General features: G+C 41.7%; 2 protein-coding genes across 9 annotated transcripts in view; one reads left to right on the top strand and one right to left on the bottom strand.

The window, feature by feature from the left end:
* Window positions 1-671, bottom strand: part of slf1 (SMC5/6 complex localization factor 1) — a 64835-nt gene extending 64164 nt beyond the window's left edge. Inside the window, exon 1 of one of the 2 annotated variants that reach the window (XM_087999235.1) lies at window positions 536-671. The gene's annotated coding sequence lies outside the window, so the exon portion shown is untranslated. The remainder of the gene's footprint in view (window positions 1-535) is intronic. The other variant, XM_087999228.1, reaches the window with a different exon arrangement.
* A 235-nt stretch (window positions 672-906) lies between these two features.
* kiaa0825 (KIAA0825 ortholog) overlaps window positions 907-21785 on the top strand; it is a 423025-nt gene continuing 402146 nt past the window's right edge. For 6 of the 7 annotated variants that reach the window (XM_087999252.1, XM_087999265.1, XM_087999256.1 and 3 more), the window contains exon 1: window positions 907-1013. The gene's annotated coding sequence lies outside the window, so the exon portion shown is untranslated. Of the gene's footprint in view, window positions 1014-15717; window positions 15814-21785 lie in introns of all 7 variants that reach the window. The other variant, XM_087999246.1, reaches the window with a different exon arrangement.

Below are 21785 nucleotides of genomic sequence, written 5' to 3' on the forward strand. Positions count from 1 at the left end.
CAGTTTACTTAAGGCTCGTATTTTTTTTGCTCTACTCGGGAATCAACGACAGCGGGCAGGAATAATGAGGTAAAGCAGATGATCAGGAATGATCATACAGAGAGGCGAAATAGTTTGAGGGATCGTTGTTTTTCTGTTCTGTTCTTTCAGAAGAGTCAAGCGATGAGAAAAGCACAGGTGGCAGTTTCAGACGAACTGTGCCAGCGGCAGCCAAGTAAATACGTTCAAAGTAGGAAAAGACCGTTCATGATAGCACTGATGCGTTCAGAAGCTCATCACAGGGACAAATAAGACACCAAGCTTACAATCTCCTTAAACTTCTCACACTTGTTAAAGAGATGGATGGAGCCCGTGACTGAGGAATTTGGCGAAGTAGGAAAGGAAGTATACTCCCCTTGCCTTAAACTGCAGAAAATTTAAAAGAAAATAAATTCCAAGCTAACTGAATATTTGCGGAAGGAAATCTACAAAACTCTGGGCAACGTTATCTCTATGTTTACAAGTCACTCGCATGTTCACACCGAAAAACGGTTACCTGAACTTCTCGGACCCACGTAGAGAACAAGTTGCACTGATCATTGGAAACCCGGGAGCGAATGAACAACCGACGCTACAGGAACGCGCTCAGGAACGTGACCTCGCGCGCAGATTTAAACTGGCTGTTCCGAGCGAAACCGCCAACAATTCCCGTCGTCTCGACTACTTTACATATTGATAACAAATTCACTCATACAACATTTTGAGAATAAAACAGAATACACTCTTAAATTGCAGCTAGCCCTAGTAAGTACGAGTGATTTGAGGCATTTGTATTTTCCATTGGACTTGTTTTTAATACCTACCTCCAACGCACTCGTACCCTCCCCGCCCCGGCTCCGAGGGTAGTACAGCCCGGTCACGTGCTGTCCAGCGTCTAGCACTGACGCTGTCTTGTACGTCTCCGGGCGATAGGGTTGTAAACAGGCCGGCTAAGTGGAGAGGTCGGAATCGAGGAGAACGGTACGCCATCACATGTAAGCAAGAAAATCCGTATTGTAAATTCAAAGAATGTCTACCATTTTATTTTCACTTCTCTTCATGACAGTTTATTGCGTAGCATTAACGAGGCCCTCCAAGGGTTGGTGCTGTTTCGATTTACTGAGCGTCAGTTGCAGCACAAACGGAGAATGATGGAGAAACTCAGCAGGTTGAGTAGCATTTGTGGAGAGAGAAATTGAGTTAACGTTTCGAGTCCAACATGACTGTTCTTCATTCTCTCTATTTGTGTCCGATTTTCAGCATCCGCAGTATTTTGCTTTTATTTGACAAACTGCGTGGCGATGTTTTGGCTGTTGCTGTGATAATCTTTACGAATCAATTCAGACCTATGAATGGACAGATCGTGCATGTGGTCTTTTGTTATTTACAAACAAAGCTGGATTATTTTTCAACGGCGGAGGTGACCATTTATTTTGGCATTTGGTCTATTTTATTATCTAATACCTAACGCAAGGTCGTTCGCAATTTGCGTTATGTTTGTTTTTAAGATTATCTAGGTTTCCCTAAGCTTTGAACACGGTAGAACAAACTGAAACAATACTCTCGATTGACAGTTGAATTTTGCTGTCCAAAATTAAGCTTCTGCTGAAATCATTATCATGACATTGGATGCAAATTTGTTCATTCCAACATTCTACCTGATGTAAATATGAGCTCATCCAAAACTCTATTTCCCAAATCCTAACTCAGCAGCAAATCCCATGTAGTTGGTTCTGCATTCGATTTATTTTCAGCAACACCTTTTCTTTTAAAATTAAAAACAAAATATTTAGGATGTTGAAAATATGAAACAAACACAATGCGGGAGAAACTCAGCATCTGTGGAGAGAAATAGTTAATGTTTCAAGTCTAGCATGACTTTTTCAGAATTATTTCTCTCCACAGATGCTGCTGGACCGACTCTTGCATTTTCTGTATTTGTACCTGTTTCTAAAATTCTCTTTGCTTGTGTTCAAATCTCTTTATAGCCTTCACCCTCCTTCCTTCCTTCAATTGCAGTTGAATTTAAAACCTCTAAATTTTCCACTCACATACATTTCTGGCTATATGTTCATCTTATTTCCTTTATTCCACTGTTGCGGGCAATAATCTTTTGCTGCAAAACTCTGGATACAAAGATTTCTGTCAAAGGCCCATCAAGCTCCTGAGGTAGATCCAATAAAGCCCTGGGGACTTATCTACCTTCATGTATTTTCAAGACGTCCAACACTTTCTTCTTAATATTGACAATAGAATCAACAGTAATTTTGGAAGACTTCTGTATGTGATGCGTGAATGGTACCTTTCACTTCTTAAAAGTGTGATGGCAGCAAATTCAATTGTGCTTTCAAAAGGGAATTGGATCAGCATCTTTATTTGCCATGTGTTGCGGGCTTTTGCATCTAGTGGGGTATATGCACCTGATGGGTTTGTTTGAACTCCTGCAATATAAGAACTAGATGTGATATGTAATATTGAATGATTTGATGGATGTTTATTACAGTTGCTGATATATACAAATATTGTCCTCATTGGTTCAAATCATTTGCACCCTTATATTAGTATGTCATCCTTCAAGTGGCACAAGATGGAAAAATTACATGCAATGATTCAGTGATGCTGTCATAATGTATCATTTTATCTCTTAAAAGTACACTATGCTGTGAGACATAATACAACACACCTTAAAAGGGAAAATAGCAGGGTAATAGGAAAGGATGAGGAAACAGGCTAAGTTGAGTTGTTTTTCAAATTAACTTGCGTAGGTATGACAAGCTTGGTCAGAATGGAGGTAACTGTGATGTTACAAAATCGGAGTGATAAATTTATTAGTTTTGTCATTTAACATTCTATTTATTGGTTGAGTCGATGCTTATTTTTCATTCAGAAATAGAAGTGGGGCATTTACTGTAAACTTCAGGGTACTAATTCAAGAATGGCTGACAAAGTTGTGTTTGAATGATTTGTCAAAATAATTAAGTTATTGACTTTTTAAGCTGCATTTCATGCTGTGGAATGATCACACTTGTTAAGGGCAGGAATGATTTGATTTGAATACGAAATTTCAAAATTTGCAATTTCCACAAAATGTTATTTAGAAATTAAATTGAATAAGCATATTTGGTTTTACTTCAATGGCTATTCAATTGTACTTGTTTTTATATCTTCTTATTTCTCATATGCTACATTGAAAGTCATTGACTTGGCTCAGTATTCTTTTTTGACTGTCACTTGTTTTGAAAAAAACAACTGGGTTTTGATTGACTGATTAGGAAAAAGCCTTCAAAACAATTAAATTACATGAAATAGATGTAGTTATTGGCATAAATCCCTGGTACAATTTCCTGCTAAATGAAAAGCTATCTGCTGACTAATGGTTATGCTCAGCAGTTTATGAAACTTCAATGCAGGCTGATTTTCTTGTGCCTGTGAACATAAATTCTGATTAAAAGAATTAGAAGCCATGTTGTGTGAAGTACTGCTTAGTGGAAAATTATTTGACAATATAATAGCAAACAGGCGATCAGTCATATCACAGAATAGTTGAGACTTAGAGTCATAGAGCTGTACAGCACGGAAACAGATCCTTCGGTCCAACTCGTCCATGCCAACCAGATATTCCAATCCAATCTAGTCCCACCTGCGAGCACCTGGCCCGTATCCCTCCAAACCCTTCCAATTTATATACCCATCCAGATGCCTTTTGAATGTTGCAATTGTACTCGCATCCACTACTTCCTCTCGCAGCTCATTCGTACCACCCTCTGAGTGAAAAAGTTGCCTCTTCGGTCTCTTTTATATCTTTCCACTCTCACCCTAAAACTATGCCCTCTAGTTCTGGACTCCCCCACCCCAGGGAAAGACTTTGTCTATTTATCCTATCCATGCCCTCATGATTTTATAAACCTCTATAAGGGCACCCCTCAGCCTCCGACACTCCAGGGAAAACAGCCACAGCCTATTTAACCTCTCGCTATAGCTCAAATCATCCAACCCTGGCAACATCCTTGTAAATCTTTTCTGAACCCTTTCAAGTTTCACAACATCTTTCCGGTAGGAAGGAGACCAGAATTGCATGCAATATTCCAACAGTGGCCTAACCCATGTCCTGTACAGCCGCAACATGACCTCCCAACTCGTGTACTCAATACTCTGATCAATAAAAGAAAGCATACCAAACGCCGCCTTCACTATCCTATCTACCTGCAACTCCACTTTCAATGAGCTATGAACCTGCACTCCAAGGTCTCTTTGTTCAGCAACACTCCCTTGGACCTTACCATGAAGAGGATAAGTTCTGCTAAGATTTGCTTTCCCAAAATGCAGCATCTTTCATTTATCTGAATTAAACTCCATCTGCCACTTCTCAGCCCATTGGCCCACCATTCAAGATCCTGCTGTAATCTGAGGTAACCCTCTTCGCTGTCCACTACACCTCCCAACTTTGGTGCATTCTGCAAACTTACTAACTGTACCTCTAATGCTTGCAAATCATGACAAAAAGTGGAGGACCCAGCACTGATCCTTGTGGCACTCCACTGGTCACAGGCCTCCAGTCTGAAAAACAACCCTCCACCACCACCCTCTGTCTTCTATCTTTGAGCCAGTTGTGTATCCAAATGGCTAATTCTCCCTTTATTCCATGAGATCTAACCTTGCTAATCAGTCTCCTATGGGGAACCTTGTCGAACGCTTTACTGAAGTCTATATAGATCACATCTACCACTCTGCTCTCATCAATCGTCTTTGTTACTTCTTCAAAAATCTCAATCAAGTTTGTGAGACATGATTTCCCATGTATAAAGCCATGTTGACGATCCCCAATCAGTCCTTGCCTTTCTGAATACATGTACATCCTGTCCCTCAGGATTCTCTCCAACAACTTGCACACCACAGAGGTCAGGCTCACTGGTCTATAGTTCCTTGGCTTGTCCTTACCACCCTTATACAGTGGCACCACGTTAGCTAACCTCCAGTCCTCCAGCACCTCACCTGTGACTATCGATGATACAAATATCTCAGCAAGAGGCCCAACAATCACTTCTCTAGCTTCCCACAGAGTCCTAGGGATTTTTCCACCTTTACCTGTTTCAAGACATCCAGAACACCCTCCTCTGTAATCTGGACAGTTTGCAAGATGTCACCATCGATTTCCCTACAATCAATATCTTTCAAATCCTTTTCCACAGTAAATACAGATGCAAAATACTCGTTTAGTATTTCCCCCATTTTCTGCGGCTCCATACAAAGGTTGCCTTGCTGATCTTTGTGGGGCCCTATTCTCTCCCTAGTTACCCTTTTGTTCTTAATGTATTTGTAAAAACCCTTTGGATTCTCCTTAATTCCATTTGCCAAAGCTATCTCATGTCCCCTTTTTGCTCTCTTGATTTCCCTCTTAAGTATACTCCTACTTCCTTTATACACTTCTAAGGATTCACTCGAATATCCTGTCTATACCTTACATATGCTTCCTTTTTTTATACCAAACCTTCAATTTCTTTAGTCATCCAGCATTCCGTATATCTACCAGCCTTTCCTTTCATCTTAACAGGAATATACTTTCTCTGGATTCTCGTAATCTCATTTCTGAAGGCTTCCCATTTTCTAGCCGTCCCTTTACCTGTGAACATCTATCCCCAATCAGCTTTCGAAAGTTCTTGCCTAATACCATCAAAATTGGCCTTTCTCCAATTTTGAATTTTAACTTTTAGATCTGGTCCATCCTGTTCCATCACTATTTTAAATCTCATAGAATTACAGTCGCTGGCCCCAAAGTGCTCCCCCACTGACACCTCAGTCACCTGCCCTGCCTTATTTCCCAAGAGTAGGTCAAGGTTTGCACATTCTGTAGAAGGTACATCCACATACTTAATCAGAAAATGTTCTTGTACACACTTAACAAATTCCTCTCCATCTAAACCCTTAACACTATGGCAGTCCCAGTCTATGTTTGGAAAGTTAAATTCCCCTATCATAACCACCCTATTATTCTTACAGATAACTGAGATCTCCTTACAAGTTTGTTTCTCAATTTCCCTCTGACTATTAGGGAGTCTATAATACAATCCCAATAGGGTGATCATCCCTTTCTTATTTCTCACTTCCACCCAAATAACTTCCCTGGTTGTATTTCCAGGAATATCCTCCCTCAGCACAGCTGTAATGCTATCCCTTATCAAAAATGCCACTCCCCCCTCCTCTCTTGCCTCCCTTTCTATCCTTCGTGTAGCATTTGTAAGAAACTATTTTGAAACTGGCTGGTGCATGTGTTCAGGCTTCTGTACCTTCTCCCCGATGGTAGAGGTTGTAGAAAAACATTGCCAGGGTGGGATGGATCTTTGAGAATGCTGGCGGCCTTTCCTTGACAGCGGGTCTGGTAGATGGATTCTATAGATGGGAGGTTGGCCTTTATGATTGACCGGGCCGAGTTGACCACTCTCAGTAACTGTCTCCAGTTTTGAATGGTACAGTTGCCATACCAGGTAGTGGTACATTCAGACAGAATTCTCTCCATGGTGCACCTATAAAAGTTGGCAAGGGTATTTGCCATCATGCCTAATTTTCTCAGTTGCCTGAGGAAGAAGAGGTGTTGTTGGGCCTTTGTAACCGGTGTGTCCACATGAGTCCAAGAAAGCTTGTTGTGGATGACCATTCCCAGGAGCTTGACACTCTCCACTCGTTCCACCTCTTGTGCTGTTAATGTGTAAGGGGGCATGAGTAACATCCTGCCAAAAGTCAATAATGAGTTCCTTGGTTTTGCCTGCATTGAGAGCTAGTTTGTTGTCAGGCACCATTTTTTCAAGTTATGTTTAGGGTGGAAGCTAGAGAAGTGCTGCTTTGTAAGTTTATCCTTGGGTTTTTGGTAGAGTGAGATACGGAGGTGCCTGTCCTTGATGGAGATGCATGTGTCCACGAATGATACAGATACTAAAGCTTAGTTCATGGTAATTCTGATGGTGGGATGAAACCTGTTGATAGCACTGTGTAGCTATTTCAGTGATTCCTCACCATTGGTTCAAAGGAAGAAAATGTAGTCAATATATCTGGTGAAAAGTGCTGGTTGGAGGTCCTATGCAACAAAGAAGTCTTGTTTGAATTTGTGAATGAAAATGTTGGCATATTGGGGTGCAAATTTGGTCCCCATGGCTGTTCTGTGTGTCTAGATGAAGAACTGGTTGTGAAAGGTGAAGATGTTATGGTCGTGGGTGAATCAGATGAATTGTCGTATGGCGCCTGGAGATTGTCAGTTGTTGCTGTTGAGTACTGAGGCTGTTGCAGGAATGCCATCGTTGTGGGGGATGTTGATGTAGAGTGCTGAAACACCCATTGAGACGAGGAATGTTCCTGGTTCGACTGGTGTGTGGGCGCTGAGTTTCTGTAAGAAATCTGCAGTGTCATGACAAAAGCTGGGGATCCCCTGTACAATGGGTTTCAAGATGGCCTCGACATAGCCAGGGAGGTTCTCACACAGGGTTCTACTGCCTGTCATGATGGGACATTCACATATCTTGGCTTTGTGTATCTTTGGAAAGCAGTAGATGTCCCCTATGTGAAAATTATGTAGGATGAGAGTGTGTAGGGAACTCTGAAGGACTGATCAAAAGCCTTTTCCTGATGAAAGGCTCAGCCCGAAACATCGATTTTCCTGCTTCTCGGATGCTGCCTGACCTGCTGTGCTTTTCCAGCAACACACTGTCGACTCTGACCTCCAGCACCTGCAGACCTCACTGTCTCCTGGATCAAAAGCCTTGATCAATCTGTTTAGTTCACAGGTGTGTTCTTTGATCAGATCGGTTGGTAGTTGCCTGTAGTGTTCCTGGTTGTTCAGTTGTCGGTGCACTTCTTTGCAGTAGTCCGTTCTATTCTGAATGACAGTGGCTCCTCCTTTATCTGCTGGTTTGATGACTATGTTGCAATTGGTTTTGAGAGCATGGATGACATTGCTTTTTGATCGAATGATAGTTTGCTCAACCTTCAGTGCGGCTGATGAATCTGGCATTTACACATTTCTTGACGGTTTGAGCTACATGTCAAGCCCAGGGCAGCAGCCCTCCAGAGGCATCCAAATCTCTCTAACAACTGTGTTATGGTTTGTCGGTTGTCTTATTGGGATCGTTGCTGACATCTTGGAAGAGTTGCATGCACGCACGCATGCAAGTCTATGGGGTGAAGTTGCAATTGCAGAATTGTATTTGCAGATACATTCTATTTTGTTCAAAAACTCAATCTATAGGCAGTCAATCCATGTGACATTTTGTAAATTCCTACTTAGGAGATAGAACGAGCCTGATTCAATATTGGAACACATACACACTCTAACCTCACTACCTTTTAATGCATTGCCTGAGCTGAGATGTCACCTTTTTTTTTAATATAAAACCTTCAGTTATCTCGGGAATGTGCCTTGAAAGAAGTTCTGGGATTTGCATATTAATGAATCAAAACTTGAAACCCATTCTAAAAGATGGAAGAGTTAACTGCAATCTCGGTTTCTTCAATATATCGCATCAGTTGTATGACACTATGATCTTTTGCTATAAATTCTGTGTCCTATGATCCTGCTCCACTAGCTACCTGATGAAGGAGCAGCAATCCCAAAGCTTGTACTTCAAAACAAACCTGTTGGACTATGACCTGGTGTTGTGAGATTTTTAACTTTGTCCACCACAGTTCAACGCACGCACCTCCACATCATGTTTATTTTGTGGAAGGATAATGCACAAAATATGTGTTATCAGCAGACATGACCTTGTTATAATTCCAGACAGCCAAATTTATGTTACAGCCTGGCTTTGGACCAGTAACATTGGTTATGAAAGATGACAGAAATTGTGAGATCCCAGGTATGGACTCAGAATAACGCCACAAGATTCCATGGTTTTGAACAAACTGTCCAAAGAGTTAGAGTTCGAGCTGGTATTAATACTGGACAACTTGGATCCCAGAACAAATTATGGCTTGATTTATCATATGTTTAATTTCTTGCAGTTGGTCAAGGTGATGGTTAGTTACTGAATCATTCATTGAGGATACAGCTGCCCTACAGAACAGAGAAAAATCACAAAAGGCGAAAGAAACAAACACAACTTGATGGTAGTTTCTAAAACAAACCTCAAAACAAAGTTTCAATGTATTTCCTAACAATTTCAATAGCACAGACTCAATTCTGGATAAATATCATTCTTACAATTAGAGTCATGTAGGTCTTCAGCCCAGAGAAAGGCCCTTTACTATATTGAGTCTGTGCTAGTCATTGATCTGCTGCCAGTGGGAAAGACTGTCCACCCTGTCTGTGCCCCTCATAACTTTATACATCTCAATCATGTCCTCCCTCGATCTCCTCTGCCCCAAGGAAAACAACCCCAGTTTATCCGATATATCTTAATAAAGTTCTCCAGCACAGGCAAAATCCTGTAAATCTCCTTTGCATCCTTTTACAGTGTAACCAAATCCCTCCTATAATTTGGATTTCAGAACTGTACACAGTACTGTTGCTGTGGCCTAACCAATGTTGTGTAGGCAATCGTACTTGTTAACAAGTGATGGCCGACTACAGTTCTAGCATCACCTGCCTGCTCTTGAACTCTCTGCCTTGACGAACAAAGGCAAGTACCACATACGCTTTCTTAATCATTTTATCTACGTGTCTTGCTACCTTAAAGGACTAAAGTCGCTTTGATCCTGGGTGCTTCCCAGGGCTCTTCTGTTCATCAAGCATTCCCTTGCCTGTTTGCCCTGTCCAAGTGCATCACCTCAAATTTATCTGGATTGAATTGCATTTACTTAAAGAAGACATCCAATAACCAGATTCTACCTGGGAGTGTAAACTCATTACAGTACTTGATTGGCCAAAGGCCTACTTCTGCTCCAATGTCTTTTGGTCTACACAACTTCAACAAAAGCAAAATATTGTGGATACTGAAAATCTGAAACAGAAATATGTTGCAGGAGAAACTCAGCAGATGTAACAACATCTGTAGGAAGAGGAACAGAACTCATGTTGCAAAGTCAATGTGACTCATTTGCATGGAAGTGAGATGGAAGACTGCACACTCCTCATCCATTTTTCTGTTCCAAAGTGGAGTCTATTGATGTCGAAATGTCAAAACTTTGTTTCTGTCTCCAGATGCTGCCAAACCCATTGAGTCTATGCAGCATTCTGTTTCTGCGACTGTATGCTGTTTTCCCGCTTCAGTAGGATGTCATTTATTCAGACTTGAACTGTACCATTCTTTTGTTTATTTACCTAATAACATTTTCGAACTAAGTCACAGATCATGACACTCTGTTATGTCTTGGAGACATGAAAGAGGTTACAAAAATATTCTTTTCCTATATAATGTATAATGAAAAACACTTTACTGATGGTTCTTCTTGCATTTCAGTGCACCATTAAAAAGCCAGAAAAATAAAAAGATAGTGTTTACCGCATCGGGAACCTATTTTTAGCTATGGCTGGTGCTGCTCCTGACATGGCCTCTTGCACTCTTTATTAAACTTGGGTTGATCCTCTGCTTGATGGTAATGGCCAAATAGGGATTATAGGAGATAGTGCGGACTGCAGATGCTGAAGAAGTCAGAGTTGATAAAATGTGACACTGGAAAAAGCACAGCAGGTCAGGCAGCATCTGAGGAACAAGAGAGTCGACGTTTCAGGACCTGCTCCTGCTGATCCTGTCTTGGACAGTACTGTACATGGACATACCTGTACATCTGTGACAGTATATTAGTGAGGATGAAGTCAAGTCGATTTTATACTTCCTTGCCTGTGGATGTATTTTTCTTTATTTAAGCCTAATTACTCTTACTCCTGAATATAATTTGGGGATGCTAGTGTTGGACTGGGATGTACAAAGTTAAAAATTACACAACACCATGTTATAGTCCAACAGGTTTATTTGGAAACACTAGCTTTCGGAGCGCTGTTCCTTCATCAGGTTCTCCACAACCACCTGATGGAGGAGCAGGGCTCCGAAAGCTTGTGCTTAAAATAAACCTTTTGGGGACTCGGCAAGATGACGGCGATTCAATAGGACTGCTGTGGACCGCTCTGCCTAACAACCAAGGCATACCAGTGTTTTTTGCCATCCCTGGCCAACTTATGTGGTGGAAATATTAGTTTAAAACCTTACAGAACACATATTTGTTAATATTTGGGAGTGGGAAGGATGCCAAAGGGGAAAGGAGCAAGCAAACAGCAGCAGGGAGGACACTCCCCTGCAGCATCTACCACACCAGAGATTGCAGCAGCAGCAGCCTCTCCTGAACCCCCCGGGGACCTGACAGACTCACAGGAATTGGCTGGGGCGATGGAGAGACTTACCTTGAAAGTGTGGCTGCGATTCAGGAAATCCGCAGGGAGATTCGTGCCCAGGTGCAACCTATTGCATCCATGCTGCAGAAGCATGAGCAGGAGATCCAGGGCCTCTGGGAGAGGCTGGCGAAGGTGGAGGGTCGAACTAAGGCCTCGGTAGCTGCAATGGAGTCCTCATTGAGTCGATCCAGGTACTGAAGCGAGATGTGTGGGCCTTGCAAAACCATATTGACGACCTCGAAAATCGAGGTCGGAGGATAAATCTCCGAATTGTCAGGCTCCCGGAAGGTGAGCAGCCAGTCAGTTTCTTTGAAAACTGGTTGCCGAAGTTTTTGGGCCTTCACATCGAGTCCAGCAGGCTTCAGATTGAAAGGGCATATCGGGTTACAGTGCACAGGTCGGGGTTGGTGCAGCATCCCCGCCCGGTCCTAGTGCACTTCCACTCATATAAGGACAAGCAAAAAGTCATAGAAGCTTCCAGATCCCTGGGAAAAGATCCGTAGGCACTGCTGTACAAGGGGTCAAAAATCATGTTTTTCCAGGATTTTTCAGCAGCTGTAATCCGAAAAAGGAAGTCCTTCGATGAAGTTAAAAAGAGGCTGAGGAACCTGGGCATCCAGTACTCTATGAGATACCTCCCAGTACTTCGTTTCAGCCATGAGGACTCAGTTTATACATTTGATTCGGCAGATAAGACTAAAAACTTTGTGGACACCTTAAAATAGATGGATTGACCTGAAGAATATGGTTAATGTTTGTTCTCTTTTCTATTTTTCCCCATGTTTTTCCTTTTTTTTATTCCTTTCTTTCTCCCTAATAATTTCCTATTTGGAAAGGGAGGGGAAGGACTTTGGAATAAGTTGTTCCTATTTTTTTAATAACTGGATTTTCTGATGGGAAATTTTGTGGATGTTCTTTGTTGTCTCTCTTTTCTTTGTTGGTTCTGCTTCTCTATTAGTCACAAGTAGGGGTGTCATGAAGCCAGGGATGGGTGGAGTGCTCATCCTGACTTTGTCTTTTGATTTAAGAATCATCTCCTTGTTTTTTCTTTCTGGCCTAAGGCTGGGGCACAGTCCAGGTTTGAAAGAGTTGTGAAGGAGGCGGGGGGGGGGGGGGGGGGGGGGGTGTTAGTGCCCTCTATGGGCAGGGGGAAGAGTCTTCATTCAAGGTTCTATAGTTGTTATTCTTCGTAGTTTTTTGGTAGTAATAGTTAAGATAGAGTAGTTTTTGTATATATAGTTTTTCGATTCTTTGAGTCTTTATTTACTTATGCTCGGCGCTTTGTAAGCAGGGTTCTCCCTCCAAGGGGTTCAAGGATGTCTGAAAGGGGATATGGCTAAGTGTCTTATTAAATGGTGCACCTGGAACATCAAGGGAAGTCATTCGCTTATTAAAAGGAAAAAAGTGCTTTCTAGCCTTAAGAGGGAAAGGGTTCAAATCGCTTTGTTGCAGGAAACCCATCTTGAAGGGGGGTTATGACCAGGCATTCTTTTCATCCTTTACTACTAAAAGTAGGGGAGTGGCGGTACTTATCCAGAAAAATCTTCCGTTCACATTACTAGAGCAGGTGAAAGATGAGCAGGGACTATCAACTCACTTGATTATCAACTCAGGCACGGCTAGTAGTCCGTCCATGCTATGGGAGACTGCTAAGGCCTTTGCTAGGGGATTAGCTATTTCCTATTTGGCTAGCTCGAAACGACAGAAGGAGGAACAGCAGTGTCTACTTGAGGTGCAGTTGAAAGCTGTGGAGGCAGCGCATTTTGCGCGGCCTTCGGTGACTAAGCTACAGCGAATCATGGCCCTTCGGGTTGCCTTGAATTCAATACTGACACAAAACGCAAAGAAAGAATTTGCTTCTGCTAGACAGAGGCTGTTCGAATATGGAGATAGGCCAGGGAAGTTTTTAGCATACCTGACTAGGAAAAAGCGTGCTCCCCAATCCATTACTGCAATTAGAAACAGCGCCGGAGACCTTACATATGATGCTAAAAAGATTAATGAGGCTTTTCAGAGCTTTTACTCTGAATTGTATCGGTCTGAAGGTTGCAAAGACAGGAGTGCTAAAATGGAGACCTTTTTTAAGAATCTGGATCTCCCAGGGGTAACCTTGGAACAGGCCTCTCTCCTTAATACCCCCTTACAGTTCAGGAAATACAGGAGGCAGCTAGGCAACTTCAGAGTGGGAAAGCGCCTGGCCCTGATGATCTCCCGGGTGAGTTTTATAAGGAGTTTATTGGGATTCTGTCAGGGCCGATTTTGGAGATGTATACTCACTCCGCTATGCATGAATGCCTACCACCATCTTTGAGATTTCCTTAATTCTTAAGAAGGGGAAGGTTCCTGAGGATTGTGCCTCATACAAGCCCATCTCTCTATTAAATTCAGACTTCAAGATTCTGTCCAAGATCCAAGATTCTGTCCAAGATCCTGGCGCTAAGATTGGAAAGGATGTTGCCCTATATTATTAGAGAGGACCAGACAGGCTTTATAAGGGGCCGTAGGTCCTCTAATAATAGAAGGTTGCTGAATGTGGTCCAAGTTTGTCAGCAACAATCGATTCAGGGATTTCCTTAGATGCAGAGAAAGCATTTGACCAGGTGGAATGGCCTTTTATTTTTATGTCTTAGAACAGTTTGGTTTGGGTGGAGGTTTTATATTACCACCCTCTGGCCGCGGTCATCACCAATGGAGTGAAGTCTGGGAATTTTACAATTGGTAGGGGTAGTCGACAAGGCTGCCCCTTCTCTCACCATTGTTGTTTATGTTGGTGATAGAGCCGCTCGCAGAGGCTATTCGTCAGAACGTCCACATAACCGCTCCGGAAGTGGAATCGAGGGCACACAAGATTACATTGTATGCGGATGATGTCCTTCTGTTTTTATCGAACCCGATCACCTCTTGTTTTAAAAAATTCTCAAGGTCAAGGACCAGGCTCGCAGGAAAGTAGTCTGACACAGAACAAACAGCCAAGAGGCGAGTCTGCTAGAATATAAGTGTTTTATTCCCCGCAGTGTCACCACAACCAGTCTCGTACTTACAACGGGTCTGGCTTATACTCACTCTACATGTTACCAAAACTGGGAGCCGTCAGTTCTCGTAGAGCGGTTGCCAACAACCCACGCTCGGCGGTTAAACGTAACCCCGGAGCAGACTCTACCGAACTGGAGACTTCTCCAGCTGATATACTCTTTTCCAGATATAAACATTCATGTGAACAGCAGAGCAAGGCTAAAAAACACATTCCATTCTGGTTACATACAGATAAGAAGATTCACACGGGAAGGTGTATAACAAGATTCACACGGGACTAAGCGACACCTTCCATTTTCGGTTAGAGCAGAGCAAGGCTAAAAAACACATTCCATTCTGGTTATTCACACGGGAAGGTGTATAACAAGATTCACACGGGACCAAGCGACACCTTCCATTTTCGGTTAGATTCACACATGTATTGGGACACAATTTTAACCCTTTCACCACACCTCTGTACCCCATTTGATCCAATGTATCAATTCATTTGGGTCTATTTCAGGATATAAGATTAACTTTGCAAAATCGGGGGCCATGCCTTTGGGGTACCTTAAGGATGTGCCAGAAGTTGAAGGTGGCTCTAAGTTCCCTTTAAAGTGGTCACGGGCAGGGTTCCGGCTCCTAGGCATTTTTATTACCCCCAAGTTTGATCTGTTATTTTGGACTAACTTTGCTCATTTGCTCGACAATATTAAGCGATGAGAGGCTCTTCCAATTTCATGGCTGGGCTGAATATCTCTCATTAAGATGAATGTTCTTCCTCGTTTGCTTTATCCCATGCGTATGCTCCCTATAATGTTTTCCAGGTCAACGCTGCAGAAGCTTATGGGTGGTTTGGTTCCTTTGTCTGGCAACGTGGGCGGCCCCTCATCAAACGTACTAAATTGCAGCTGCCTCAAGGAGGGGGAGGAGTTGATTTCCCAGACATCAGAAGGGAAATCAGTTGAGTTCCCTGCTGTCCTTTGTCTGCGATTGGGTAGGTAATGATCCAAACTCAATATGGCTGGATATTGAGGCCTCCCAAGCAAAGTGCCCTCTTCTTAATCTCTTGTTCATGGATAAGATGAGGACAGTTATGGACCACTGCCGGAACCCCATTGTCATTAGTACAGTCAAGGCATGGAGAGCGATGCGTCAGAGTGAAGGTTGTTTATCCAAGATTTCGCCACTTACACCTATAGTTGGCATGCCAGGGTTCCGACCAGGGATGATGGACTCAAGGTTCCAACTATGGGCAGCGAGAGGAGTTTCTAGTTTGGGAGACTTGTTTGAGGGGGAGGTTATGATGTCTTTTGAGCAACTGAGCCGCAAATACGGGTTGCCCAGCAGAGACCTTTTCTGTTTTTTTTCAGGTTAGGGATTTCATCCAGAAGAAGACTACGCTTCTCACAAAGCCCTACAAGCCCGAAACAGAGAGGATGTTGCTATGCTCCACAAGCACCCTTTCGGTTAGTGCCCTCTATCGCCTGCTGGGTGGCAAGGCCTGGCAGGATATTAACCGGTTATGTAAGGTCTGGGAGTGGAGATCTCTTCTGAAACATGGGAGAATATATGGGACAATACTCGAAAGATCTCAATCTGTAACAGGACATGCGCTATGCAGTTAAAAGTTCTGCACAGGGCTCATCTGGCACCAGACCGTCTGGCAAAGTTTAAAAAAGGGGCATCTTCAGTGTGCCCCAAATGTAAAATAAGTGTAAGTACTCTTACCCATTGCTTCTGGACATGCCACAGGCTCCGTGTTTATTGGAGTGCTGTGGTGGGAGAGATAGGGAGGATATTGAGGACTGAAGTCAGAGTAGACCCGATATCTCTCCTCTTAGGTCTACCAAATTTACCATCTTTAGACGGGCATGGGAAGAAATATTTAATATTCTTGCACACTGTGCACGGAAGAATATTTTGATGAATTGGGTGTCTGAGAACCCGCTGGGCTTGCTGGGATGGCAGAAATTAATTATGGAGCACATTCCCTTGGACTTTTTCACAAACATGGTGCACCACACAACAGACCATTTGTATAAGACATGGCAGCCCTACTTGAGTTATTTGGATATAGATTTAGCAGTTATCTTAACTAGGGCATTTGTTTTACCAGGATGATTAGATTTGTCAAGTCCTGGGCCCTGGAGGGGGTCTCCCGAGTTAATATGGATGTGTATACATTGCTCCCAATTCCTTTGTTTGGGAGTCTTGCGCCCATGTTTCAGAAGAGATCTCCACTCCCAGACCTCACATAACCGGTTAATATCCTGCCAGGCCTTGCCACCCAGCAGGCGATAGAGGGCACTAACTGAAAGGGTGCTTGTGGAGCATAGCAACATCCTCTCTGTTTCGGGCTTGTAGGGCTTTGTGAGAAGCGTAGTCTTCTTCTGGATGAAATCCCTAACCTGAAATCCCATAGATGTTCTGTTTTTTTTGTTTTCTTTTTTTTTGGTGTTGCTTTGCACGGTATTAGGGTTTGCTTTGTATTATAGAGTAGGTTAGTAGTTAGTAGTTATATTGTAATTGTGTTTTTTTTCTTATACTGGTACTGTTTTTTTTTCAATAATTTTATATGTTTGTAAAGTTAAAAAAATTGCTAATAAATATATTTACAAAAAAAACCTTTTGGACTATAACCTAATGTGTGATTTTTAACTTTGTACTCCTGAACATGACATATTTCTTTGTGTGCTACCACCTTTTTTGATCTTTTCAAAGCTCAAGTTATAGTGTAACATCCATTGAATCAACTACAATCCTGATGAAGGGTTAAGCCTGAAAAGTAGACAGTCTTGATCCTCAGATGCTGCCTAATCTGCTGTGCTTTTTTCAGCACCATACTTTATCAACTCAAGTAGGAATTATGGCAGGCAGTGAGGCTACTAATTGTGATTGAATATAACTCTGCTACTGATGGTCCACTGTGCCCATGGATATCCAATGTTGAGTTTCTGGATCTATTTGAAATCTGTCCCATTAAACGCAATGGTAGCACCACATAATCTGATGGAGGCTATCCTTGGTGTGAAGACTGAACTTCAGATTCATAAAGACTGTTGCAGCTTGCTCTTTCTGGTACTGTCCTGGACAGTACTGTACATGGACACATCTGTACACATCTATGACAGTACATTAGTGAGGATGAAGTCAAGCAGATTCCACATTTCATTGTCTGCAGATGTGTTTTACATATTTTTTATTTAAGCCTAATTACTGATATCCCTGAGCATGACATTTTTTTGTATGCTACTGCTTTTTAAAAAATCTTTTCAAAGCTCAGTTGCAGTTGTACTGTAACTAATCCATTGAAGGGATCAGAATCAACTGCAATGCTTGCATCAAAATGTTGGCAGCTTCAGTTGAAACAAAAAACTTGGTTAACTGTAAGACTTGTCAAGTGTGGAAATAATATTTGTCCAGCACGACAGCAATTTTTTGTAGCAATGTGAAGTTAATTAATGTTGAGTTTCTTTCTTCCTGTTGAAGGCTTTAATGTCAGGAAGGTAATTTAGACTTGGTGATTTGACAAGGATTATTAAAATCAGGATAGATGGAGGAAACAGTGTGTGAAAATGAATTGACACTGATGCCCTCCATGATCTATGACTTGAGTTTTGATAAGTGTTTGTACTGTCGATCTAAAAATGCTCAGCAGAACTGGTTAATTTTTTACAGTTTTTTTTACTTGCGGAAATATGACTGAAAATGCACAGTATGTAATATTTTATAGCTACAGTTGTTTGTTCTTTCTGAAAATTTCAAAGATAAAACAAAGAGGAATTATTCTCAGTTCCATTTATATTGGTAATTTATTAATATATTTAAAGACATTGTGCTGCCATAGCACATAATTTCCTTTTGAGTAATACTGGAAATTGCTTCATACAAAATTCTTAAAAACTCATTTAAACATTTAGGAAGATAAAGCCTTTTGAGGATATATATAGCTTTCTGAGGTAACACACATTTCATTCTGCAATATTTATCCATTATTTATTAAAAATGTGCTCTGTACATCTTAGGAAACTTGTTAACTGCTGGATATTTCATTTTGCAAGTATCATGATCAACTGACACAAATCTTTTCCATTGATTTAGTACAGATCTGCTATTTAAGTCATACAAAGATTAACTGAATACATGCAGTGACATATTTTGGTTACACTGAATACTGAAACCAAAACAGGGAAGCTTTAATTATGAGATTGCTACATGTTCTTTCAAGCGAGAAAATGGAATATCGTGGTGGTTGATAAGTGGTCTTGTTTTGGATTTGATATTTTATCTGCATGAACATTGCTGAGGAAGGATTTAAAGTTGACGCTTATTGATTTATATTTGGCATTTTAAACAGATATCAAAACACCACTATTTAATCTGGTGAATTTGGCATAGTTGATGGCAAAATGTCAGACAAGTTGGAGAATTAAAGAAACAAAAGGTTTAGAAGAAGGATATTAACTTGAAGATTAGCAACCAGTAGAAATGAATTTTGAAATTGGCAAAAGACACTGCTTTGGCTGAGGCTTTAATACTAACATCAGTAGCTGTATGGAGGCTAAAATGTCTGAGAATTGAAACACTAAAAATTGAACAGCCTTGAATTTTGGCCATGTGGTTCACAATTTATGGCCTATTTGTGCATGTTCCAAATAAGGTTTACAGCAACTGCAGCAACTGAAGACTGGCATCTATGGTCCTGGTACATCCGGAGGAGGCTGAGATGGATAATCATCTTGGCACTTCTGGCTGACGGCTATTGCATCTGGCCCATATACCCATGAAGATGCCTTTTAAATGCTGTAATTGTACCAGCCACCACTACTTCCTCTGGCAGCTCATTTCATACATGCACCACCCTCTGCATAAAAAAAGTTGCCCCTTTAGGCCCTTTTTTAAATCTTTCCCCTCTTACCTTAAACTTACACCCTCTAGGTTTGGACTCCACTACCCTGCAGAAAAGACCTTGTCTATTCATCCTATCTATGCCTGTTATTCTTTTATAAACCTCTGTAAGGTCATCTGCAGCCTCTAGGGAAAATAGCCTCAGCCTATACGTCAAACCCTCCAACCCTGGCAACATCCTTGCAAATCTTTCCTGAACCACTTCAAGTTTCACAACCTCCTTCCTATAGCAGGGAGACTAGAATTGAATGCAGTGTTCCAATAATGGCCTAGGAGAAAGTGAGGTCTGCAGATGCTGGAGATCAAAGTTGAAACTTTATTGCTGGAACAGCACAGCAGGTCAGGCAGCATCCAGGGAACAGGAGATTCGACGTTTCGGGCACAGGCCCTTCTTCAGGAATCCTGAAGAAGGGCCTGTGCCCGAAACGTCGAATCTCCTGTTCCCTGGATGCTGCCTGACCTGCTGTGCTGTTCCAGCAATAAAGTTTCAACAATAATGGCCTAACCAATGTCCCACACAGCCGCAATATGACCTCTCAACTCTTGTACCCAATGCACTGACCAATAAAGGCAAGCATACCAAATACCACCTTCACTATCTTGTCTACTTACAATTCTACTTTCAAGGGCTATGAACCTGCACTTCTGGTTCAAGGATCCTGAAATTCTTCTTTCGTCACTCTTACCAAAGAACAAATAGATTTCACCCTCAGCTCAATAAGATGGCTTTCTTTCCAGAAATCAGAATGATTAACTGGGCACCTTGTTCTTAGCTGAGGCACCCGCCAACTCCAGTTCTTCTCAGCAGCTTTGAAACCAATTAAACTAAAACAAAAGCCTCTTAAGTTAATGCTGTGCAAAACAGGCCCAGCGTGGCTCTACAGTGAAGCAAGTGGACGAGTCGTTTTTTATAGGACGGTTTGTTTTTTTAAAAAGTTACTATCCGCAGTGACCTCTTTCAGGCACCTGCAACCATTCAAAATCAAAGTCTTACAAACAATATTAAAAATGAAGCATCTTTGTAACACAACAAATAGTTTCTCTTGTATGATGTAAGTGGAAAGATTTTCCGTGAATTACATTGACTTAAGTTTGATGGAGCTCCTTGATGCGACACTTGATCAAATGTTGATTTAATGTCAAGAATGCTCATGTCTTGAGTTTGTGTGATAGAAAAAAAGATATGGTCAGGTTAGGTCAAGAGCTATATGGCCATGGAAGAGGCACTGAGTGACCCAAACTAAGTGTTTGTGAGCAGGTAATTGCTGCGTAGGTCCTGCTTGAAAGTAGTATTGATGACTCCTTCCATTATTTTGCTAATGATTTGAGAGTGCACTGGGACAGTAATTAGGCTGGTTGGGTTGGTCTTGCTTTTTTGTTGTTTGAACATGATTAGCAACTTTTCACATTGTCAGATGTTGGGTCACAGTTGGTTTTATTGCCCAGGCATAAGGAGGAGAATGTTGGTCAGAGTTTCTAATTATGCTGTGGAAGTTATTCCTTCTGTCACTGAAGGTGGATGCAGATAATGTACTTCAATCCATTTGTTAGTTTGTCTTTAATGAAAATACTTTGACACCTGTCTTAGGTAAGATGTTAGAAATTTATTAAAAACATTATTGAAGGGCATTGACATAAGTTCAGTGTAATCAGGCAGAGTCAATATGCTATTTTTGAAAGGGAAATCATGTTCCAACATGACTTAATATGATTTAATAAGAAATTAACGCACTCCTGGTTCCGGGGAACCCTAGTGATTGTACTCTACTTAGAATTCTAGAAGGCATTTGATAAAATGCTGCACCGGCTTAATATACTGATTGGCTGAATTTATGCTTCTCGTCCCCCCATCTCAACTCAGTATGGGTTTGTCACTCTCTCACTCTGAACTAGAAAATATTTTCAACTCTGCTTCAAAATTCCATTCCTGTCTGCCCCCATGCCTCCTTTCCAAACTCTTCCCATGACTTCCTTGACTTCCTTCTCAATGCTTCTGGTCTTAAGGGGTCCATCAAAGACTACAATAATTTTATTAAAGGCACAAAAGAAATGTATAAAATGTCCCACAACACTTCACAAGAGAATGGTAAGATGGGAAAATGAAGCCAAAGATCAATTATGAATGTTAGAAGTGTTCTGGCCTGACAGGCGATATGGTCTACTTTAACTCCAGTTTCTTATGCTTTTTCGTTCTTGCAGATTATTCTCCAGTGCCCACTTTGGGTCCTGGCAGCATCACTGAGCTCCAAACCTCATTTTAGCTTTGGCTCAGATATAAATGAAGGAACTGATTTCAGAAGTAAGTGAGAGTGGCTGACATGCTCCTTGCAAACAGGCCCCTCAGTATCTGATGACTTGCAACTGGTACACACACTACACAGACATATTTGGTTCTTTCCACTTCTGCCGTTACGATCTAGGGCAGATCATTGATGAAGCAGATGAAGTTCGATGGGCTCAGAACACTACCCTGAGGAACTCCTGGCACTGAGATGACTGTCCCTCAACAATCACAACCCATCTTACTCCA

Source organism: Chiloscyllium plagiosum, unplaced genomic scaffold (assembly GCF_037043375.1).
Source record: "Chiloscyllium plagiosum isolate Xiang-an unplaced genomic scaffold, Cpla_swu_hap1 HiC_scaffold_2, whole genome shotgun sequence".
In the NCBI taxonomy this organism is placed as follows: Eukaryota; Metazoa; Chordata; class Chondrichthyes; order Orectolobiformes; family Hemiscylliidae; genus Chiloscyllium; species Chiloscyllium plagiosum.